Consider the following 18,096-nt stretch of genomic DNA (forward strand, 5'->3'; position numbering starts at 1 on the left):
TACTTTTTGGACTTTTAAACACAAACACACCTCAAAGTGATGTCCAAGCGACCTCCAAGTGACCTCAAAGCGACATCCAAGTGACCTCAAAGGGACGTCCAAGCAACCTCCATGTGACTTCTAGGTGACGTCCAAGTGATCTCCAAGTGACGTCAAAGTGATCTGTTTTGAAAAAAAGTTTTTGAAAAACATTTTAGAAAAATTCTAAAAAAATATATATTTTTTTTAGAAAAAACATTTTTTTGGAAAAATTTTAAAATCTTGAAAAGGAAAGAAACATTCCCAGAAACTTTGAGAAAATTTTTTTTTGGGTCCAAGTAACCTCCAAGTGACGTCCAAGTGACCTCAAAGTAAAGTCTAAGTGACGTCCAAGTGACCTCAGTGACATCCAAGCAACCTCCAAGTGACTTCTAGGTGACGTCCAAGTGATCTCCAAGTGACGTCAAAGTGATCTGTTTAGAAAAAAAGTTTTTGAAAAACATTTTAGAAAAATTCTAAAAAAAAAAAAAAGTCTAAAAATTTCGAAAAAAATGAATTTTTTTTTAACATTTCTTTTTGAAAAATATTATAATGAGGAATTTGATAAAAGATCAAATTTTGGACTTTTTTTTCAAAGATTTAATTGAATAAGAAATTTTTTTTTTCTAAAACATTTTCAAAGATTATCAACAACATTTTTCAACATCGGGCCAAAATCTTATTTGGTTTTTGAAAAAATATTTTTTTCAAAAAAATTAAAAAATATGTTTTCTAATTTTTTTTTCAAAACGCTATATTTTGATGAGAAACACATTACCAAAAAAAATTTTAATGTTTTTACCAAATGATTTCAACTTCTGACCAAAATGTAGGGTTTTGTTGCAAAATTCCAAAAAATTATACTTATTATAAAAGTGATACTTATTTTCAAAAAGCTATACGTTGATGAGAAACATGCAGAAAAGATCAAATTTAAAAATTAAATTGAAAAGTTTTTCATCAAAATTTCTCAACATCTGAGCATAAAGTAGGGTATCACCAAATGCTTTTTTTAAAAAATCAAACATTTTCAACCTCTGACCAAAAATTTGGGTTTTGCCAAAAACTTCCCCCCAAATCTTTTTTCTAAAAATGTTTTTCAAAATGCTATATTTTGATGAGAAACATGCAGAAAAGATACAATTTTGAATTTCTTTTTTTCAAAATTCTTCATCAAAATTTTTGCAAATGCACTAATCTGCCTCCAAACATGTAGCTAGTGGCCACATACTGGTCATAATCATACCTACAGTCATTTTTTTTAAATGTTAAACCTAAGAATCAAACATCAAAGCATGGATGAAGTGAATGTAAAATCCTTTCTGCATTAATTAAACATTTACAAATGCTGCATTGATTTTGAAGCCTGACTAAGAAAACAACAAAGGTTAATTTCCCTGAATTTTCACCTAGTAAATGAACTGCATTACTACCATACATTCTACTACAAACTCCACAGATACTGTGCTGTGCTTTGGAATATTAAAATGGTATTAACTCTGAATGAAACACTTTTCAAATACAACTGTTTTCTTTTTAATATTAAGAACATCAAAGAGTCGATTAAGACCTGACAGTGTGAAAAACTCCTGGAAGAGCAGTTCATACATTTTTGATGACATTAAAAAAAATACAGATCAATGTTTTCCATCAGGCGCCTCTACTCAATAATCTGTCACAGCATTATTTGAAAGCAGGCCATTAATGTTAGGACGATGCCTTGGCATTTCACAGGAAATCAATGGAACACAGTACACTCATATTTTAAGTCTTTTAGTTGTTGGGGCAAAAAGTTAGTCTCAGATGAAGTTGGCAGAGCAGCAGAACATGTGTGTTCTTCTTCATGGGCTAAATGACCAGACTGAAGTCAAAATTAAATTATTTAGTTTGGGGTTTCTTGCTTTTTTAAAAAATGGTTTTACATGAATGATTCAAGTTTTTGCCTTATATTATTAAATTTGGGGGCTTGATCCCCAATCTTTCTGTTGACGGTTTGCATGTTCTCCCTGTGTGTGCTTGTGTTTTCTTTAGTTTCTGTGGTTTCCTCATACAATCTCCAAAAAAACAATTTAAAAATCCACCAAAAAAAAAACAACAAAACATTTTAAATTAAAAGAAAAAAATCAATAATACATACAAATTCTTACAAGAATTTGTAATACACATGTATTTCTACTCTTTAAAAAAAATTAACTGTCTGCAGCTATGAAATATGTTTCATGTTGAAAATTTGTTCTGCCTGCTACCAACCTGCATGTCCGTGCCATTAGAGCTTTGTGGCCTTAAAGCGGAACTGCATCTATTTTGACAATTCTCCTGGGCTGTTTCCATCCTGAGGCCCTCTGGACCTGGTGCTCTGCTCTCTGATGTTCTCTCATGAGTACCTGCAATTCCACAGACAGAACAGGTAAAGCCAACAGAAGAGAACAGGGCTTATGTTCACAACAACAGAACAAAACAGAAAGTAACTTCCAACTTTTCCCCGACACGGAGACACATCACGTACCTCCTGACACCAACACAGATTGCCATACTGCATTTTTTCAAGCTACAATTCCGACATATGTTCATTCCCGAGCTTCCCGGCTGAAAAACCTGGCTGTGACCTGTTCCATTAGTTTTCCCTGGTAATTGGTTAATAATGAGACAGCGTCAGTGGTGAGGATATCAAGACCGTCAAAAACACACACGTACACAACAACCAGCCGAGCTACATTTCCAGTAATTACTGCATATTTGAACAGTAAGGACTTGTGATTTACCCGTGTACTCTGTGACCTAACACCTCCACCACAAAGACACATACAGACACACACACACACATACACACACACACAAACAATCCCTATCTGCTAACAAACCAACTTATCATAAGGCTACTTAGTTCTCAAGGTGTCATCTGTTAAAGTGTCAGGAGAACATATACGTACAGTAGAGATTGTCAAACACCGTGCTCATTTCAAATTGTAATTAAACTGGCCATCAGCTACCTGGAGGCTGTTTAGTCAACAGCAGGGTACTAATTACTATAAGATGACCTTTAGAATAATATCTGGTGAATTATTCATAATTGAGAAAATTGCTTCAGAGACACGGCAAAGACATCCCAGGGACAGTTGGGAACAGACACAAAGAAGATTTCCACTCAAAGATTTCAGCCAGCCCATGACAATGAGGTTGATAAAACTGTGGCTTTTTTGTGCAAAACAGGGGAAAAAAACATAAAAGGTAAAAGATGAGGCGTCAATGCCAACAGATGCTGAATAAATGCTGAACTTCTTCATCGTGGAATTATTATTATCTCAGCTCGGCAAGAAATGCAATTAAATGTGACATTTTTTAAAATTATTAACCAGTTTGTTAAATCACCATAATGTTAAATATTACTACAGCTGGGGATCGTTTTCTCATTTGCTTCAATTGTCCTCCTGTGGACTGAGCACTATGACAAAGAAGGATGTTACCATATGGGTTGGTCTCTGTGAATAATCACATTGAGTATGATCTCTCCTACGTGTTTGTGGGCAGGTTTCAAAAAGGGTTAGAGACAATGCTCCCCATCCAAATGATTTGTCAAAATTTAATTGCCAGTAAGTAACACTAACACTGTCCTCGTGGACACTGAGGAGACCTGAGCCATGCCAGAAAGTGTCCCCCCCCCCCCCCCCCCCCCCCCCCCCCCGCCCCCGTGTTCACAGGACCAGTTCAGCCAAATAACATTTATGCAGTTGTGTGTCCCTGATGCAAATAATTCAAAATAGTGTACTACACAGAGTCAGTGTGATGCCACTCAGGACGCAGATCTGCACTTGTGTGTAACATAACATGTTTTCAATTAGGCAACGATGACAAACACAAGTGGGTTCTCTTGTGTTTGTCAACCCACAAGTGGGCTCTCTTGTTGTGTTCCTGCATTGGCACTATGAGAAACTAGCATGATGTGATATAAACTAGCACATTTTGTTCTCGGACCTCTGAACAAAACAACTTTGACTTTGAAAATGTTTACTCCTGTACTGTACATTGTTTTTTGTTTTTTTTTAAACAAAATCTCCCCTCCCCTCTTTTTTTAGCCTGTGAGAGTTTCTCTCATGGGAGAGAGACACCAGACACAGCAGCTGTGTGAGATCGTACTTGACACAGAGGTGCTGCGAGCCAACCACAGGCGGCTAACATCCACACTGTGACACTGTTGTGTTATTCTGATATTTTGACCCAATGATGGGACACAAGGTGGGTCATTAAACCCAACCACTGGGGATGTTGGGTAAATAACAAATTGCTGTTGAGGTGTCTAAATATTGACCAGGTTTTAAATGAGAAGTCAGGAAGTCATCAAGACGCTCATGTTTCATGTAGTGGAGAACTGCAGTACAGTTGACTGCATGGAATTGATCGTCAGTTCACATCAATGTTTTAATTAATTTGTGAAATTAATCAGATTAACATCATCAACAATTTTTTCCACTCATCGTTGCCTTAAAATGCAGTCAAAACCCGTTTTTATTTGCAAATACTGTGGGTAAAAGAAAATCTCACTAAAGCATCTTTATAAAATATAAAATCATCTCAACGCCCAGCATTCGTGGTTGCTACAACTTTAGGTCAGACAGTGTTCACTTTAGACCAGCCTCTTGGATCTTAACTGAAGTTCTATAAACCAAACTTTGACACATTTCCACAAGTCACCATCAAGATGCAATATGATGACTCGGATCCACTTGTCTATCTGTTACAGCAAAATTCAGAAAATATTATATTTAGAAATGTGCTTCATATACACAATCTGAACGTAAGAACAAACGAATAATCACGATTAATATTTATTCATCATCATAATTACTTGTGATTGTTCCACAGCTCCTCTTTGATTGATCAGATTAAATACTTGAACTGTTTGACAGCCTTTATAATGTATGTAATATATAAAACTTGCTTTTCCTTCTTAAAGTGAGAGGCCTGGTAACACTGGCTGCCCATTATATCACAAAGAGAATTAAAATTCACATATTTTCTCTTTTCACAGTAGGGAAGTGGATCAGAGAAACAGGCTTTACTGAGACTTTCTTGTAAAGATACAGTATCACAGGGCAGCCACTGTGCCAGCATGACAAGCCTGTTCACCTTCACCACACATGCAGCTTTCCTGCAGTAAGGCTCTAAGTCCCTGAAGCTCTTTCTCTATGGACTTTATTGTCTCCCAGGGTGGGAGGCCTTTCTCTCTGTTCTTTTCTTTTTTCATACAAGAAAAACAAACAAGATGGTGTTGCACATGGTTCTCTGTTTTATAATACAGTATTATTGGACTGTGTTTAGCAGTTTCAGCAAATAATAATTATATTTGCCAAATGTAATCTCTATTCTTATCTATGTAATGTAAATTATCGATATTTTGGAAAGCTTCCTAATATTGAAATACATTTTAAATTATATTTAATGTTTTCTAATTAAATAGCAAATGAAACAGCTGCCTTTTTAGGAAAGTATTTTAACATATTTTTGAAAAGAAATTAATGCAGAAAGGTTGTTTTGTATGGGATTTGAGCAAAAACGCATGCTTTAAAATGGTTCTGTGTGCAGACACCTTAACCACTTGGCCACCACGACAACATAAGAACTGTGACTATGATAGGCTTACTATAGTCTCAAGCATTATTTTCTTTCACACCTTGACCTTGCAAATGCAATATCTTCTCCACCTACTAATTTTGAAAAAATATTTTGCATGTTGACTAGAAAAAACAAGAAAGATTCCAAATAGGACTCAAACCCATGACCATGTTCCAAAATGGCTTTAATGACAGAGAAGTATAAAAGGGACAGGCATGAATACCAGTACTGAAGATGGTTCAGAGAGGAAGGACGCCGACCTTCAATGTAAAGACCTGGGTTTGAATCCCAGCAAGGTAAGTCACACAGGGGGAGTGTGAGTGTGTATGTGTGTGTGTTCAAGGTTTCAAAACTAAAAACTCAAACCAAAAACCAAACCAAAACAAAACTCAAAAACAACACAAAAAACCCCATCAAACTTGCGTTGCGAATTCCGTTCGGCGGTTGCGTTTGCGTTTGCGTTGAGGATCTTCAAAAAGAAAACAACAAAGGTATGTTTTTTTTACATTGAGTGCTAAAATAATTAGTGTTAGAAAGTGAATGGAATGGTTTCACACAAAACACAGAAACACTTCCTCTAACACCATAAAGAGAGACTTGTTTTTACATCATAACAGAGAGACGATAAAAAAAAAAAATCCTAAAATATGCTGGTAGATAAAAGATCCTTAATGAACCTCAAGTATAACTGAAGGAGTCAACCTTTACATTTAAGAGCATCAATGAAACAATGGTAGGTGAAAGGAAGAAGCACCAGAGATAATCAATACAACAATTACACATGCAGATAATGAAAATCAAGTTGTAGTTGAAGTCAATGCAAGGAATAGGTAACATAAAGCCGATGCAAACAGAGCAAACACTTCTTTGTCCCACATCTGGTATTCTGACATGGATTAAGTGTCAGTTGGCATCAGAAAACCTTTTTCTTCCTGCATTGCCACAGCTGAATTAGCATTATTTAGCTCCATCTAATTAATGGAATCTTGACCCCCACACGCACACACACACAATTCTTTGTTAAAACTGGCCAATTATGTGGTTTTACCCAAGTATTGAAACTAAGAATAGATCCAACTCAGAGTCGACATCTCAGGCAAAAAAAGTACCTTTTTTCTATTGGAGAAAATGCACACACGTATGCGTGCACCTTGATGTGCTCTAGCTGGGGGTCTGATTCTGGTAAATGGAAGGAGTTTAGAGGAAAAGACATTTGACGAGCATGACTATGTTCTGTCAGCCCTCATTGGGCCGTGATTAATGACTGACATCCTGTCACCTGTCTGACAGAATGCAAATGCACTGCTGTGAAGGAAATTATCCTAATGTGGCCCTTAATTGGATGCAGGAAGTAGTATGAAAGCAGAGGATACAGAGGGCTGAGTGTTTTCTTAAAATAAGGCATTTTATTATAGCAAGGACTGGCAGCCTGATGTGGGAGACTCTGCAGTGTTATTGGAAATTGTTGGCAGTAAATCCCTCTCATTTGTAGTGACAAACTGACATTTAACAGTGGGGAGTCCAGGTATATGCAAAGTCAATGTTTGGTGTCTCTTGAGTTGAAAATTAAATCCTGAGCAGGCACTTTCACTTCATCTTTTTTGTTCTCTTTTCCTCTTTCCATTATTTTATTCCCTTGTTATTAAGTTAAGGTTGAAGCTTTTGCACAAATGAAAAGAGAAACAGGTGATGTGAATTTCTTATTTTCTTTGTTAGATAGTTGCAATGTGTTGCAGCACAAAGGCCACACTGAATGGGAAAAAAATGTGATGTAGAAATAGTTCATGAAGAAAAAGCTTTTCTAAAGGAAAAATACTCTACACAGCATTTAAGTATAAAGCAGAAACACTATTTCAACATGTTGGGCATTAATTTACAGTTTTAAGGGACACTATGCACAAGGTGTTTGTGGTATTACTGGCCAATTAAGAAAATGCTAGCTCACTCCAGTCCCCATTAGGGGATGCTATTGTTTAGAAAAATATATCTTATCCTTTATTGTGGTCAAGAAGATGTCCCTCTTGCTTTCATAATTTTTAATTGTACTTTGTGTATTTTTTTTACCAAAATTACCAAAATATACCCCTATTTGTTTTTAAGAAGAACAAAAAAACCACTACCCAGGCTATGACCTTTGTGAAAAAATTGTTGTTTTGTTGCTTTGTTTTTTTTAAACACCATCATCTAAAGGGCTACATGGATGTAGAAAACAAACAAAAAAACACAATGTTTTTGCCTCAATAACACATCATTAAAATGTAAAGTTCTACATGTTTCCAAAACATATTTTCTGATACTCTGCTCATTAAGCTAAAACCTTTAGGTTTACATGGGAAACTAGTCTTGTAATATGCAACCAAAACAAAATAAAACCCTCCTCCTGTGACTAAGTGATGCTGTGGTGACATTCTCAATGACAGCAGTAGCTTTAAGGATCCAGGAAAAGAAGCACAATTACAGACATAAACAGTATATTGGCTCCTGTTACGCCTGGTAGAAAAATGATGTACAGTACACAAACAAGGCTGAATGTCCCCTGTGAAGTTTCTCATTATCCTGATTGTATAATAGATATAATCAAGCAACAATGTCCAATTAGGAGAGCACAAGGATGCCTCCAGCTAAAAGAAAATTATAGGGATAAATGAACATTTGATACTGTAAATTTGTTAGCTTCAAACAATGGGGTCGCACCCTAATCAGTGAGTTATTGATGAATCCCCAGGGTTGGGAGGGGGAAAAAAATTCTTTGACGTATATCTGTGATATGATGGAGGCGGTGGGACGTGAACCAACAGTCCTTTCCAGGTGGTTTGAGTGATTGCCTAATCCCCCGTAGCTAGATGATTGCTGAGCAAGGTCAGTTTGAAGGCCCAGACTGATTGAGTGCTGTCTGTGGTTGGGGGGCTAACACAGGTCTCTGATGCCATTAGATGGACAGCAGCTGAAGATTCACTCTGGAGTCTTACACACGCCCCAACTAAACCTGTCCAGGTTGAATGACATTGCTATTCATCAGGGTATATTGACAGGAACAAAATAAACAATAACTGTCAGACGTCTGTTCTCAGTTCAATCAGGAGGAGGAAACAGCGGATTTTGATAACGCAGCCTAAAAGTTCTTATATGGTCCCAGTTCAGGAGTCAAACCACTGCGTGCATTTCAGCCCGTGTTCACCATCTCATGGTGTTTTGTCTGTTTTCAATACACGTTTCTTACTCTGTCTAGAACGATGGGTCAATGTAAAAGATAGCCGGATATTGACAACAATTGCTTTCTCCCTATTCTGCCCCATTTTTTTTATCTGTAAGGCATCGAGTATTGAACATCTTCCATTGAATTAATCCTGTTGTCACTGTTGTCAGGCTGCATCTTGTATCTCATTGAAACCTATTTATTCTCTCAGCTGACGTTTTCTCACACAACTAAGTGTGCACTGTAAACTTCTTTTTCCTGGGTCTTCAATTGAATAACCCCCCGCCGCTATGAACATTCAAACACCATGGGGGAAAGCATTGCTCTGTATATCAAACTCCCCTAGTCTGCAGCATAAATCCTTTGTGCGGACATCTTTGTGACAGCTCCTTGGCAACTTGTGCGCTTGTGAGCCAAAGGCTCCCTAAGCTGACTGTTTGGATCAAGTGGGGAGAGGCAGCAATCCCAAAGAGAACAAAATAGCAGATCCCAGCAGCTTTCAGAGCCAATATGAAATTTACCTGAAGAGAGAGAGGACGGCACAAAGCGCTACGTGTGTGTGTGTGTTTCAGAGGGAGGGAGAGTTCTTGTGTGTGAGTGAAAAAGAGAGCGAGCCATTTTTGAAGGCTTAGAAAATGGATATAATCCCTCCACACCTGGTAGACTTTGAAGTGTCACGTTAATCATTTGCTGCATATTACAAAACATGAGCTATAAATATTTTTACTGCTTTGTTGTGATGAGTATATGTATGTAATTATGTGGTTCATATTTGGCATTTTTGCCAAATTTAACTGAATTAAAAATATATACTGCAAATGAATACTCCTTTCTTTTAATTGTAATTTAAAACCCACCCAAAACTTACTTAATTCCCTACAACACACATGGGCACTAGTTTTCCAAAGCTGACTCTGGCATGTTCCTTCAGAGCTGAATGGATGTGGGTTCCAGTCCAAAAGACACTCTTATTTAATGTATTCCATCCTATTACCACTTTTGTTCTGACATCTCTTTTTTTTCCAACCATGATACAGGAGGTATGGGTGGCTTCAATAACTGACACCTCTCTTCCATACCGTACTCGCATCCCTGCTGCAGTACGAACGTGTCACAGGTGAGAAGCCTGAATTTGAAGAGATAGATTTGCTGACAGAGACATCCCATCAGTCCCTGGACTGGAGTCTCACAGAGGAAATGCAACACTGTAAAGGTGCAATAGCCCTGTCACTTTCATCTGAGATAATTGATCACACCAGACAACAGCTGATGTCTGCAAGTCAATTGTACAGGGGAAAGAGGATGCAGTTTATTCAGATAACACAGCTCTAACACTTACCAGTCACTTTCATTGATAGGCTGGCATCATGAACGAATGGGAAACAACCTGGGAGGATGTTTCCTCCAGGGAAGTATTCTTTAAGCCAAAGTCTGTCTCTTAGATGCTCCTTTTCAAGTGACCAGGCTAAAATGATCTACCTACACTGAAAACTTAAACGGAATATACCTTTTTACATACATTATATGTTAGAGTATTATGAGTAAAAGGCTGTAGTTGTATGGCACAGAATGACTCAATAAACTCCTTACTTTAGCCCTAGTGATTATCATCATCATGCAGTATGTGTAACCACGTATTAATGAGCATTTGTATGTAAACTGTGTAAAATGTTTTCTTGTTTCTGTTTGGTTTTCTTGTTTTAATTGTTCATTAGTCACTAGTCACTTCCATTATAGTAAAAGAAGAGACTGGTCAGCTAGGAGGTGGCATGACAGGAGAATGACTCAGATTAACTTCATCCACCCTTATCATTTAATTACAAACAACATGTATTATGTATGCAATATTTATTTTTTCTGTTAACCTAAAAAACTAACAAGAAGTGACTAAGACCTGAGGATGGCTAATAAACAGTCTCTCACACCAGCAGCCATCACTGATCTATGTCTGTCAGTAGAGGTGTCCTGAGAAAACTGACTGTTCTGACTGAAGGAAAAAAATCACACCCTGGGATTTTTCAAGTGCCACTTAGCATTCAAGGGCTTCTTGATTCATTAGTAGTCTAGCAGACTGGTTAGGTGCAAGCATCTGTTTCCTAGTTTGAGTCCTTATGCCAACAATGTCACAACTAATTACATACAACAGGTGTCTCAACAACTACGGCTGCTGACGCTTCCACCTTCTACCTTATCTGTTCTTTTAAATCTAATTAATTTAACATTTCTTTTTATATTTATCGCAAAACTTCATCAGGGTTCTCTTTATCAATTAATAGGTGACAGGTGATACATATGGGTAATGTTATGATACGATATGATTTCTTTTTCATTTTACACAATTCCTAATAGCATCACTAAAGTCCAAAGATAATGTCCTGTGGTGTTTAGTGTCAAAAACATATTGACCCATTGTTTTCACTAGGCTGTAACAAAATTGAAGTGTGGGCACCTCTGGTGTATACAGTACCTCCAATAGATGAAACCCCACTGATCTGCACTCACTTAACTATTTAATTTGTTTTATCTAAAAGTTTAAATATTTATTTTATTACATAAAAAAGTACAACATATGTCAAAAGGTGCAGAAAAATCCATACTGTGTTGCTAAAGTTATTCACTCCTGTTGAACAATTTGATCCCCACCAACCTTTGGGTGTTGCACTCAAGTGTCTGTCTCCAAGTTCTACAAATGTACCAGTAATGATGGGCAAAATACTTCGACTGAATGTATGCATCCCTGGCGACTCAGCCAGGAAGTCGGAGAAAGTTTGGCTGGAAGTCATGAAAGTCCATAGGTCATCTCTGTAACTCGGAAAATATACCCCTGAGACCACTGACTGTAGCTGTAGCTTTAGCTCCTGGTCACTATAAGCGGATGATATTTGAACTGAGCACATTTTGTAATAATACACCTGCCTTCTTATAATCCTGCTGCCTGGCGTTGTTCTGGGAACACGGTGGGGGAAAAAAAGCAAAATTGTGCAATCAAGTGCACAGCAGAAGACAGTGATAGTGTAGATTATGACTCACAATAGGAGCAGCGTTTTGTCTTTCATTCAATATGGCACAACAATGGTCTAACGACCTGTTCACAAACAACATGAGAATTTTTTGCTCTGTATGAACTCCTGTCTGTTCCTGTAAGAAACACGGCCCAATGTCTGACTTTGCTAAAGTTGCCCTGACACGAGTGGAGTTGAAGGTTTCTTGACCCATCTCCACACATCACTCCTGCTGAGAGAAGACATCATAATTACCAGAGGCTGTGAACTTGACACTTCTGAGAAAGGGTGAAATAATGGAAGGGACGATGGTGTGATTATGTCCACAGGAGACTTTGACATCCATCCTCTAGACCTACAAACCTACAAATTACTGTGAGGACACACACCAGGGAGCATCAGGCGAGAGATGGACAGCTTTGTTGAATAGGGAGACAGGAGTCCATTCTGACTTTAAATAGTTCCAAGACAATTTAATATTATGTGACTCTCAACACTAAACAATGTCTTCAATTCTCTATAAAATCTACTTTGAAAGAAACTTCTGTTATTGTACTTTTTGTACAGTAATTTGATTTTAATTTGTGACTGTATTCGACCACAGCTAAAGAACAGTGCATCCATTCATTTTCATCCGCTTATCCATTACCGGGTCGCGCGGTAAGCAGTCGCCACCCAAATCACTGCACCGTACCGACCCCCCTGAACCTTCCTGCCGGTGGTGAGTCCACTGGAAGGTACCAACCGCCCTAACCGGGATTCGAACTTGTCCAGGACGTGAACAAGCACCAATGACAGAGACATTGCCTCTGGGCCAATGCCACCTAAAGAACAGCGTATTGTTTTAAGTTTACATATAAACATAAATTAACCAATAGCAATGACTCTTTCAACACATTACATCAACATTTGCCAAGTAGAAACTAGGAGGTTAAATAGCAGGTTAGCTAACAGGTATTAATACTTGTTTTAAAAGGAACTTATACTNNNGCCTGTTTGCACATTATAGATGCTTTAACATAATAAATTTCAACACTTTATGTTGCCTTTTCGTGAAGGTTAAATGAACGGGCTGTGTAATTTGCACATTTTGTATCGCTTAAATCTCTTTCTTAATAGTAACAACCAGCATTTTGTTTTTCTTTTCTCCTCGCACGTTGTCGAATCTGAACACGATGCCCTTCATCGTCTCTGTCCTTGATCTTTATCGAAACCTAGAGTTGTCTGTGTTTATAGTCGCAGAATGTCATGTCAATCAAAAAGCCATTGTTTGGTGTTGAACCATCAACATCAACCTTGAAGCTGTGTTTTGTTTGTTTGTTTTTAAGTATTTTCCTCTACTTCAGATCATTATTGTTGTGTAAACTAAAGGTAGACCTTTCTGACATCCTGTAGCTTTAATCAAATACTTTTAAATAACATTATGTTACACAGTTCTTCTTTTAATTAACAATTTATTTCAGTGGTTTTTTTATCGATTATTTTTCTGCTTTATCCTCTGGTGGATCGTGGGTTAGCTCAGGCAAATCCCAGCTGGTACAGATAGGTCAGCAGGTCGTCACAGGCCCACTTACATGGACAGACAACTAATCACACTAACACAAACCTGAGGTCAATATAGAAACAATCTATTTGTTACATTTACATAAAATTAAATCTTCATTTAAAGATACAGAGATGTGCCTACACATACCGACGCTTCGTCCTGTTTCATAGGCCATTTCAGACTTAATGGTAAAATCGTATTTCTTTTTTAAATTGCTGTGAACACAACAGCAATTTCAGGGTTATTCAACTTAAGATGGTGCAAGATATCTCTCAGGCTTGTCGACCTTTATCTCTGCAAACATCAGAATCCCTATACAAAAAAGCAGAAAATGAGCTATTGATTTCCTGTTTTTCTAACCCCCCCTCACTTTCTTATCCCCCTGCGGTATTGTCATTCCGTATTCTAAATGAAGGTCAGCATTGGTTTCCTTGTCACTGCCACAGAGCTTCACGTTAGAAATATAGTATTCTGTGTTTCTGAAAGAAAACGTTCCTGTAAGGCTGAAGCACTTTTTCTCCTCTGGGTTAACTGGCTCAAAAAAAAAAAAAAAACCCTTCTTTTCCTTCAGAAAGGACTTAATGTAGACAAAAATTTATATAAACATTTATTGTCTATTAAGAAAAATAAAGCTAGTATGGAAACATTCACTATAAAAATGTATGTTTTTGAGATGTCTTTTCATGTAACAATGTTTAAAAAGAACACAAAAGCTGACTAGCAAGGAAGAAAAAGCATTTTTAAGCCAGGTTCTTCAGCAATTTATGTGTCAAAATTGTTTTTTAATTGTTATAATTACCCAAAAACAAATTACTTTCAGTGCTTAATTGCACTTTATATACACAAGCGTTAGAGTGCTTTGCCTGTTGATACCACCTAGTCCGAGGTGCAGTTGCGTCAAGAATGTCATTAGGGGTAAAAAAAAAAAAAACAAACTAAAAACTAATGAGACAGGCTGCAAGTGATACGCGGGCATTAATTATGATTTTCTTTTCAAATCACTAAAAAAGTGGACACAGAGGACTACACTTTGTGCTAAAAATCAGGGATTATAAAATAGTACTTGAGTATAATGAGGAACAAGTAAAAAATAAATTCCCCACAATACTCTGTCTTAAAACATTTAAATCACAATGAATCAACGAATGGAAATCACTATTTTCTAAATTAATTAAAAAAAATTAAAATTAAATAAAAAACATTACTATGAATAGAAATATAACTGACCACAGCAGCAGGGTTTATATCACACAAACTCCTGAAAATCCTATTAGGCAGGTCAATCAAAATTCATTCATTCAGTGTCCTGGGTGGTTGGAGCCTTTTACTGCAGCCATTTGACAGGTGGACTCAACAGTCAACCAATCCATCACAGGGCCCCATACAGAGACAGCCAACCATTTACACTTACACTCATACCTACAGTTTATTAACAATTATTTCCTTACTGTAAGGCAAAAGCACCAACCCTTCAAAGGATTGGTTTTTTTAAATAATTAGACCTAAAATTGTTTTTACAGACATCTGACAAGTGCCCCCTCCGTCCTTATGTCAGCTACATCAGTGTGATTAAATCTGCAGTCACATCAGTATTTGTCTGACTTGTCTTATCTCAAATCAGCACCTCTCCAAGGTGAGCATGCTACCTTGCCAAGTCGAACTTCTTTTCATTTTCTTTTCTCTTTCTTTTGCATATTCTTCCCACAAGTTTATGGTTTACTGAGCAGGTCACTTCCCCTGCCTGCTTGAACAGCTGCTTCATTGATGTCCCCACCTCCTGTCCCCGTCCTAACAGGGGGTTGGAGGACTACACTTGTGGTGCTCCCTGTCAAGTTTTCCTTTGCTTGCGAGGCCTGCCAGTGACCTCATGCATAGCCTTTACTGGAGCCGTATGAATAATTTATAATTTGAATTTAGCCTAAACCTGACATTTCGATGTTTGATGCCCACAGGCTTTGACTTTAACAATACGGATAGGGCTTTTTCCCTCTGTGCATTTTCAGATAAAGCAGCTGAAAGCAGCCCCAGCTCTCGATATCAAAACCATGATGTATGCTCCACACACTGGCTTCCTTTATTCTATTAACTCTGACTGCGGTATCTATACCATGCAATTGGACTGTGCATAGGTTGCCGACATCTGAGTTGGAAACATTTTGTCCTGTCAATAGGTGGCTGGGATAGAACCGAGACCCACAAAAGAAATAGAAACAGTAAATATTTGGATGAAAAATATAGAACAAGGGAAGTTATAAACACTATGAATTAAAAATAGAAGCTCTACTCCACAGAGTGTGTCCAACTTCAGGTTAGAATAGAATCTAATCCTCAAATTTCACAGCACAGTCCACACTGTTGTGGACTTGGCTGTTGACTTAAACATGAAGAGTGGCCTGTGTTTCTCAGATGAGTAGTCTTTGCAGACCTCTCTGAAAGAGTGTCTTTCCTCTTGATCTGTCTGATTTGTTGATGCTCAGGTACTTGTTGGTCTGCACCATCCACACCTCTTCATCCTGAATGATGACAGGTGTCAGTTGCTGCTCGCCTTGTCAGAAATCCACCATTGGCCCCTTGATCTCGCTGACATTTAGCTGCAGATGGTTCGCGGTGCTGCACTAGACACCCACTATAACACAATCATCAAAGAAGCGCCAGAGGGCGAGTGAACCAGAGCTGAACTGGAAGTCAGGAGGTGCAGGGAAGGAAACAGGAAGGACAGCAACTTATGTGTATTTAAATGTGCAGTATACAGTTCTTAGATCCATACCTGTTATAGCTGTATCAGCATACAGGTATAACAATCATGTATCCCAGGGGCACTTTTTTAGACAGTGTGTGGGCAAGAAATAAAAAAAGCAAAAATAATTAGACTAACAGATAAAACAAGATATGTAAAAATAACATAGAATAAAAATAACATGTTATCAGTATATTTGCCAAGAATTCCACCTGTTCACAGTCTTTGACACAGTCAGTGTTCTGTGGGAGTGTGTTACACACAGTCGGCACTTTCTTTTTGTATCTAACATTTAAAAAAGTGCAAAGGCATATAATTAAGGACTGTACGGTCTCAAATTCTCTTTACATATATCCATGTTGGCCACTTTTATTTCTTTATTTAACATGAAGATAAAAGTCAAGTATTTCATGACCTTGACTATTTTTATGAAAGCCCAGGAAGTGGTTAGAGAAATTGATTAAAAACCTGCAAAATCTTTATGGCCCCAAAACAAGCTGATGACATTTTTAGCAATCAAGGGTCAAGGTCAATGAAATTTCAAAAACATCATTTTGGTCCCAAGAGTCTACTTGTCAGGATGGATTTTAGTGAATATCTTTAACTTTGGTATAAATTGGATTCAAGGTCACTGAAATGTTTTGTGTACTGAATCTACCAGGAACTCCCAGGGGAGATTTTTATTATACACCGAGTATGAATGTGAACTTTGAAAGGTTGACTTGTTGGGTATTTGATGACTGGTGGTCATTGTCATTGACCCATGTTAAAACTTTGGTCATCATAATCCAATACTTCATTTGCATTATGATTAGATAGACTTCTTAATATGACAAAGCTTTTTTAGACACCACTCATTTAGCATTCACACAACAAATGCTTTCAAATTAAAGCAGATGAAGTGACAGCATGGACACAAGAGCTAACACTAGCCACAATATCTTAGTACAGGCAAACAGTGTAAACAACCCACAAAAATAGAAAGATTTTCTTATTAAGTCAACTAAAATATTAGATTATTGTTTGATCTCAAACCACCAAGGGATTTAAAAGAATCCTTGTTCTTTGTATTGTGTTCATAGGTTTAACCTTTGGTTTACACTGCGGGACTTTATCTAAAACGCTGCACTCTGGTGTGTTTTCAGATCCAAGTCCCTTCTCCCCAAGGACATCTTCTCCCACTGCCAAGACCTGTCAGCCAGGAGCATCTCAGAGTAGAGAGGTGAGAGGACACCAATTAGAAAGCCATCCTTGGCCAAAAGAGCCAGCGGCACAGCTTGCCACAGGAAGTGGGATGTCTGACTTCCTGCATGGGGTCACAGCTGTTTGCAGTGAGGTTACCGGTACAAGCCAATACGTGCTACCTTTTAGCGTCTGACGAGGAAGGCCTCATTTGAATAGCAAAGAACCATTTCAATGTCACCAATAAATTTACATGAGTTCTCTCCTGCTACAGCTGGGATCAGAGCAGGGACTTTGTGGGAATAAGGACAATGTCAAAGGAAGAAACAACGGCTGATTTCAAGTTCTAGGACAAATAATTCTTTGTTTCTCTAAGATTAAGAAAGCGGACAGAATTAATTAGCATTATTGTGCAGGCATTAAAATGGCAAAGGCCTGTCTTAATAATATTAAAAATATTATTAATAATAATAATAATTGCATATAATAATACAATTATTAGTAGTAGTTAAACTACTACTATTCATATTTCGTCTCTCTATATATGTATAATTTTTATTCCTAAATTCAAATTCAAGAGAAGCTCCAATATATTTCCATCTAAGGTTCTGAATAACTAGGACCATGGCAGAGATTGCAGTGTGTGATTGGCTCCTGCTATGAGCAGCTGTCTAGTGTGCCCTACCCAATTATATCCTCTGATCCCTAGCTACTGGTGTGATGAAGTCAGACACAATCTTCCTGGCTCTGCACTATGCCAAGAAACCCACAAACCAAGCTCCATATAAACCACAACAACTCCCAA

General features: G+C 37.6%; 1 long non-coding RNA gene across 1 annotated transcript in view; it reads right to left on the reverse strand.

Moving 5' to 3' along the window:
* Window positions 1-6: 6 nt before the first annotated feature.
* LOC103391048 (uncharacterized) overlaps window positions 7-18,096 on the reverse strand; it is a 57,730-nt gene continuing 39,640 nt past the window's right edge. Inside the window, exons 4-6 of the long non-coding RNA XR_522756.3 lie at window positions 2,269-2,402; window positions 323-452; window positions 7-162 (exon numbers count right to left, since the gene is read on the reverse strand). This is a non-coding gene — a long non-coding RNA (uncharacterized LOC103391048). The remainder of the gene's footprint in view (window positions 163-322; window positions 453-2,268; window positions 2,403-18,096) is intronic.

This window comes from Cynoglossus semilaevis, chromosome 15 (genome assembly GCF_000523025.1).
Source record: "Cynoglossus semilaevis isolate Cse_v1.0 chromosome 15, Cse_v1.0, whole genome shotgun sequence".
NCBI classification, from domain to species: domain Eukaryota; kingdom Metazoa; phylum Chordata; class Actinopteri; order Pleuronectiformes; family Cynoglossidae; genus Cynoglossus; species Cynoglossus semilaevis.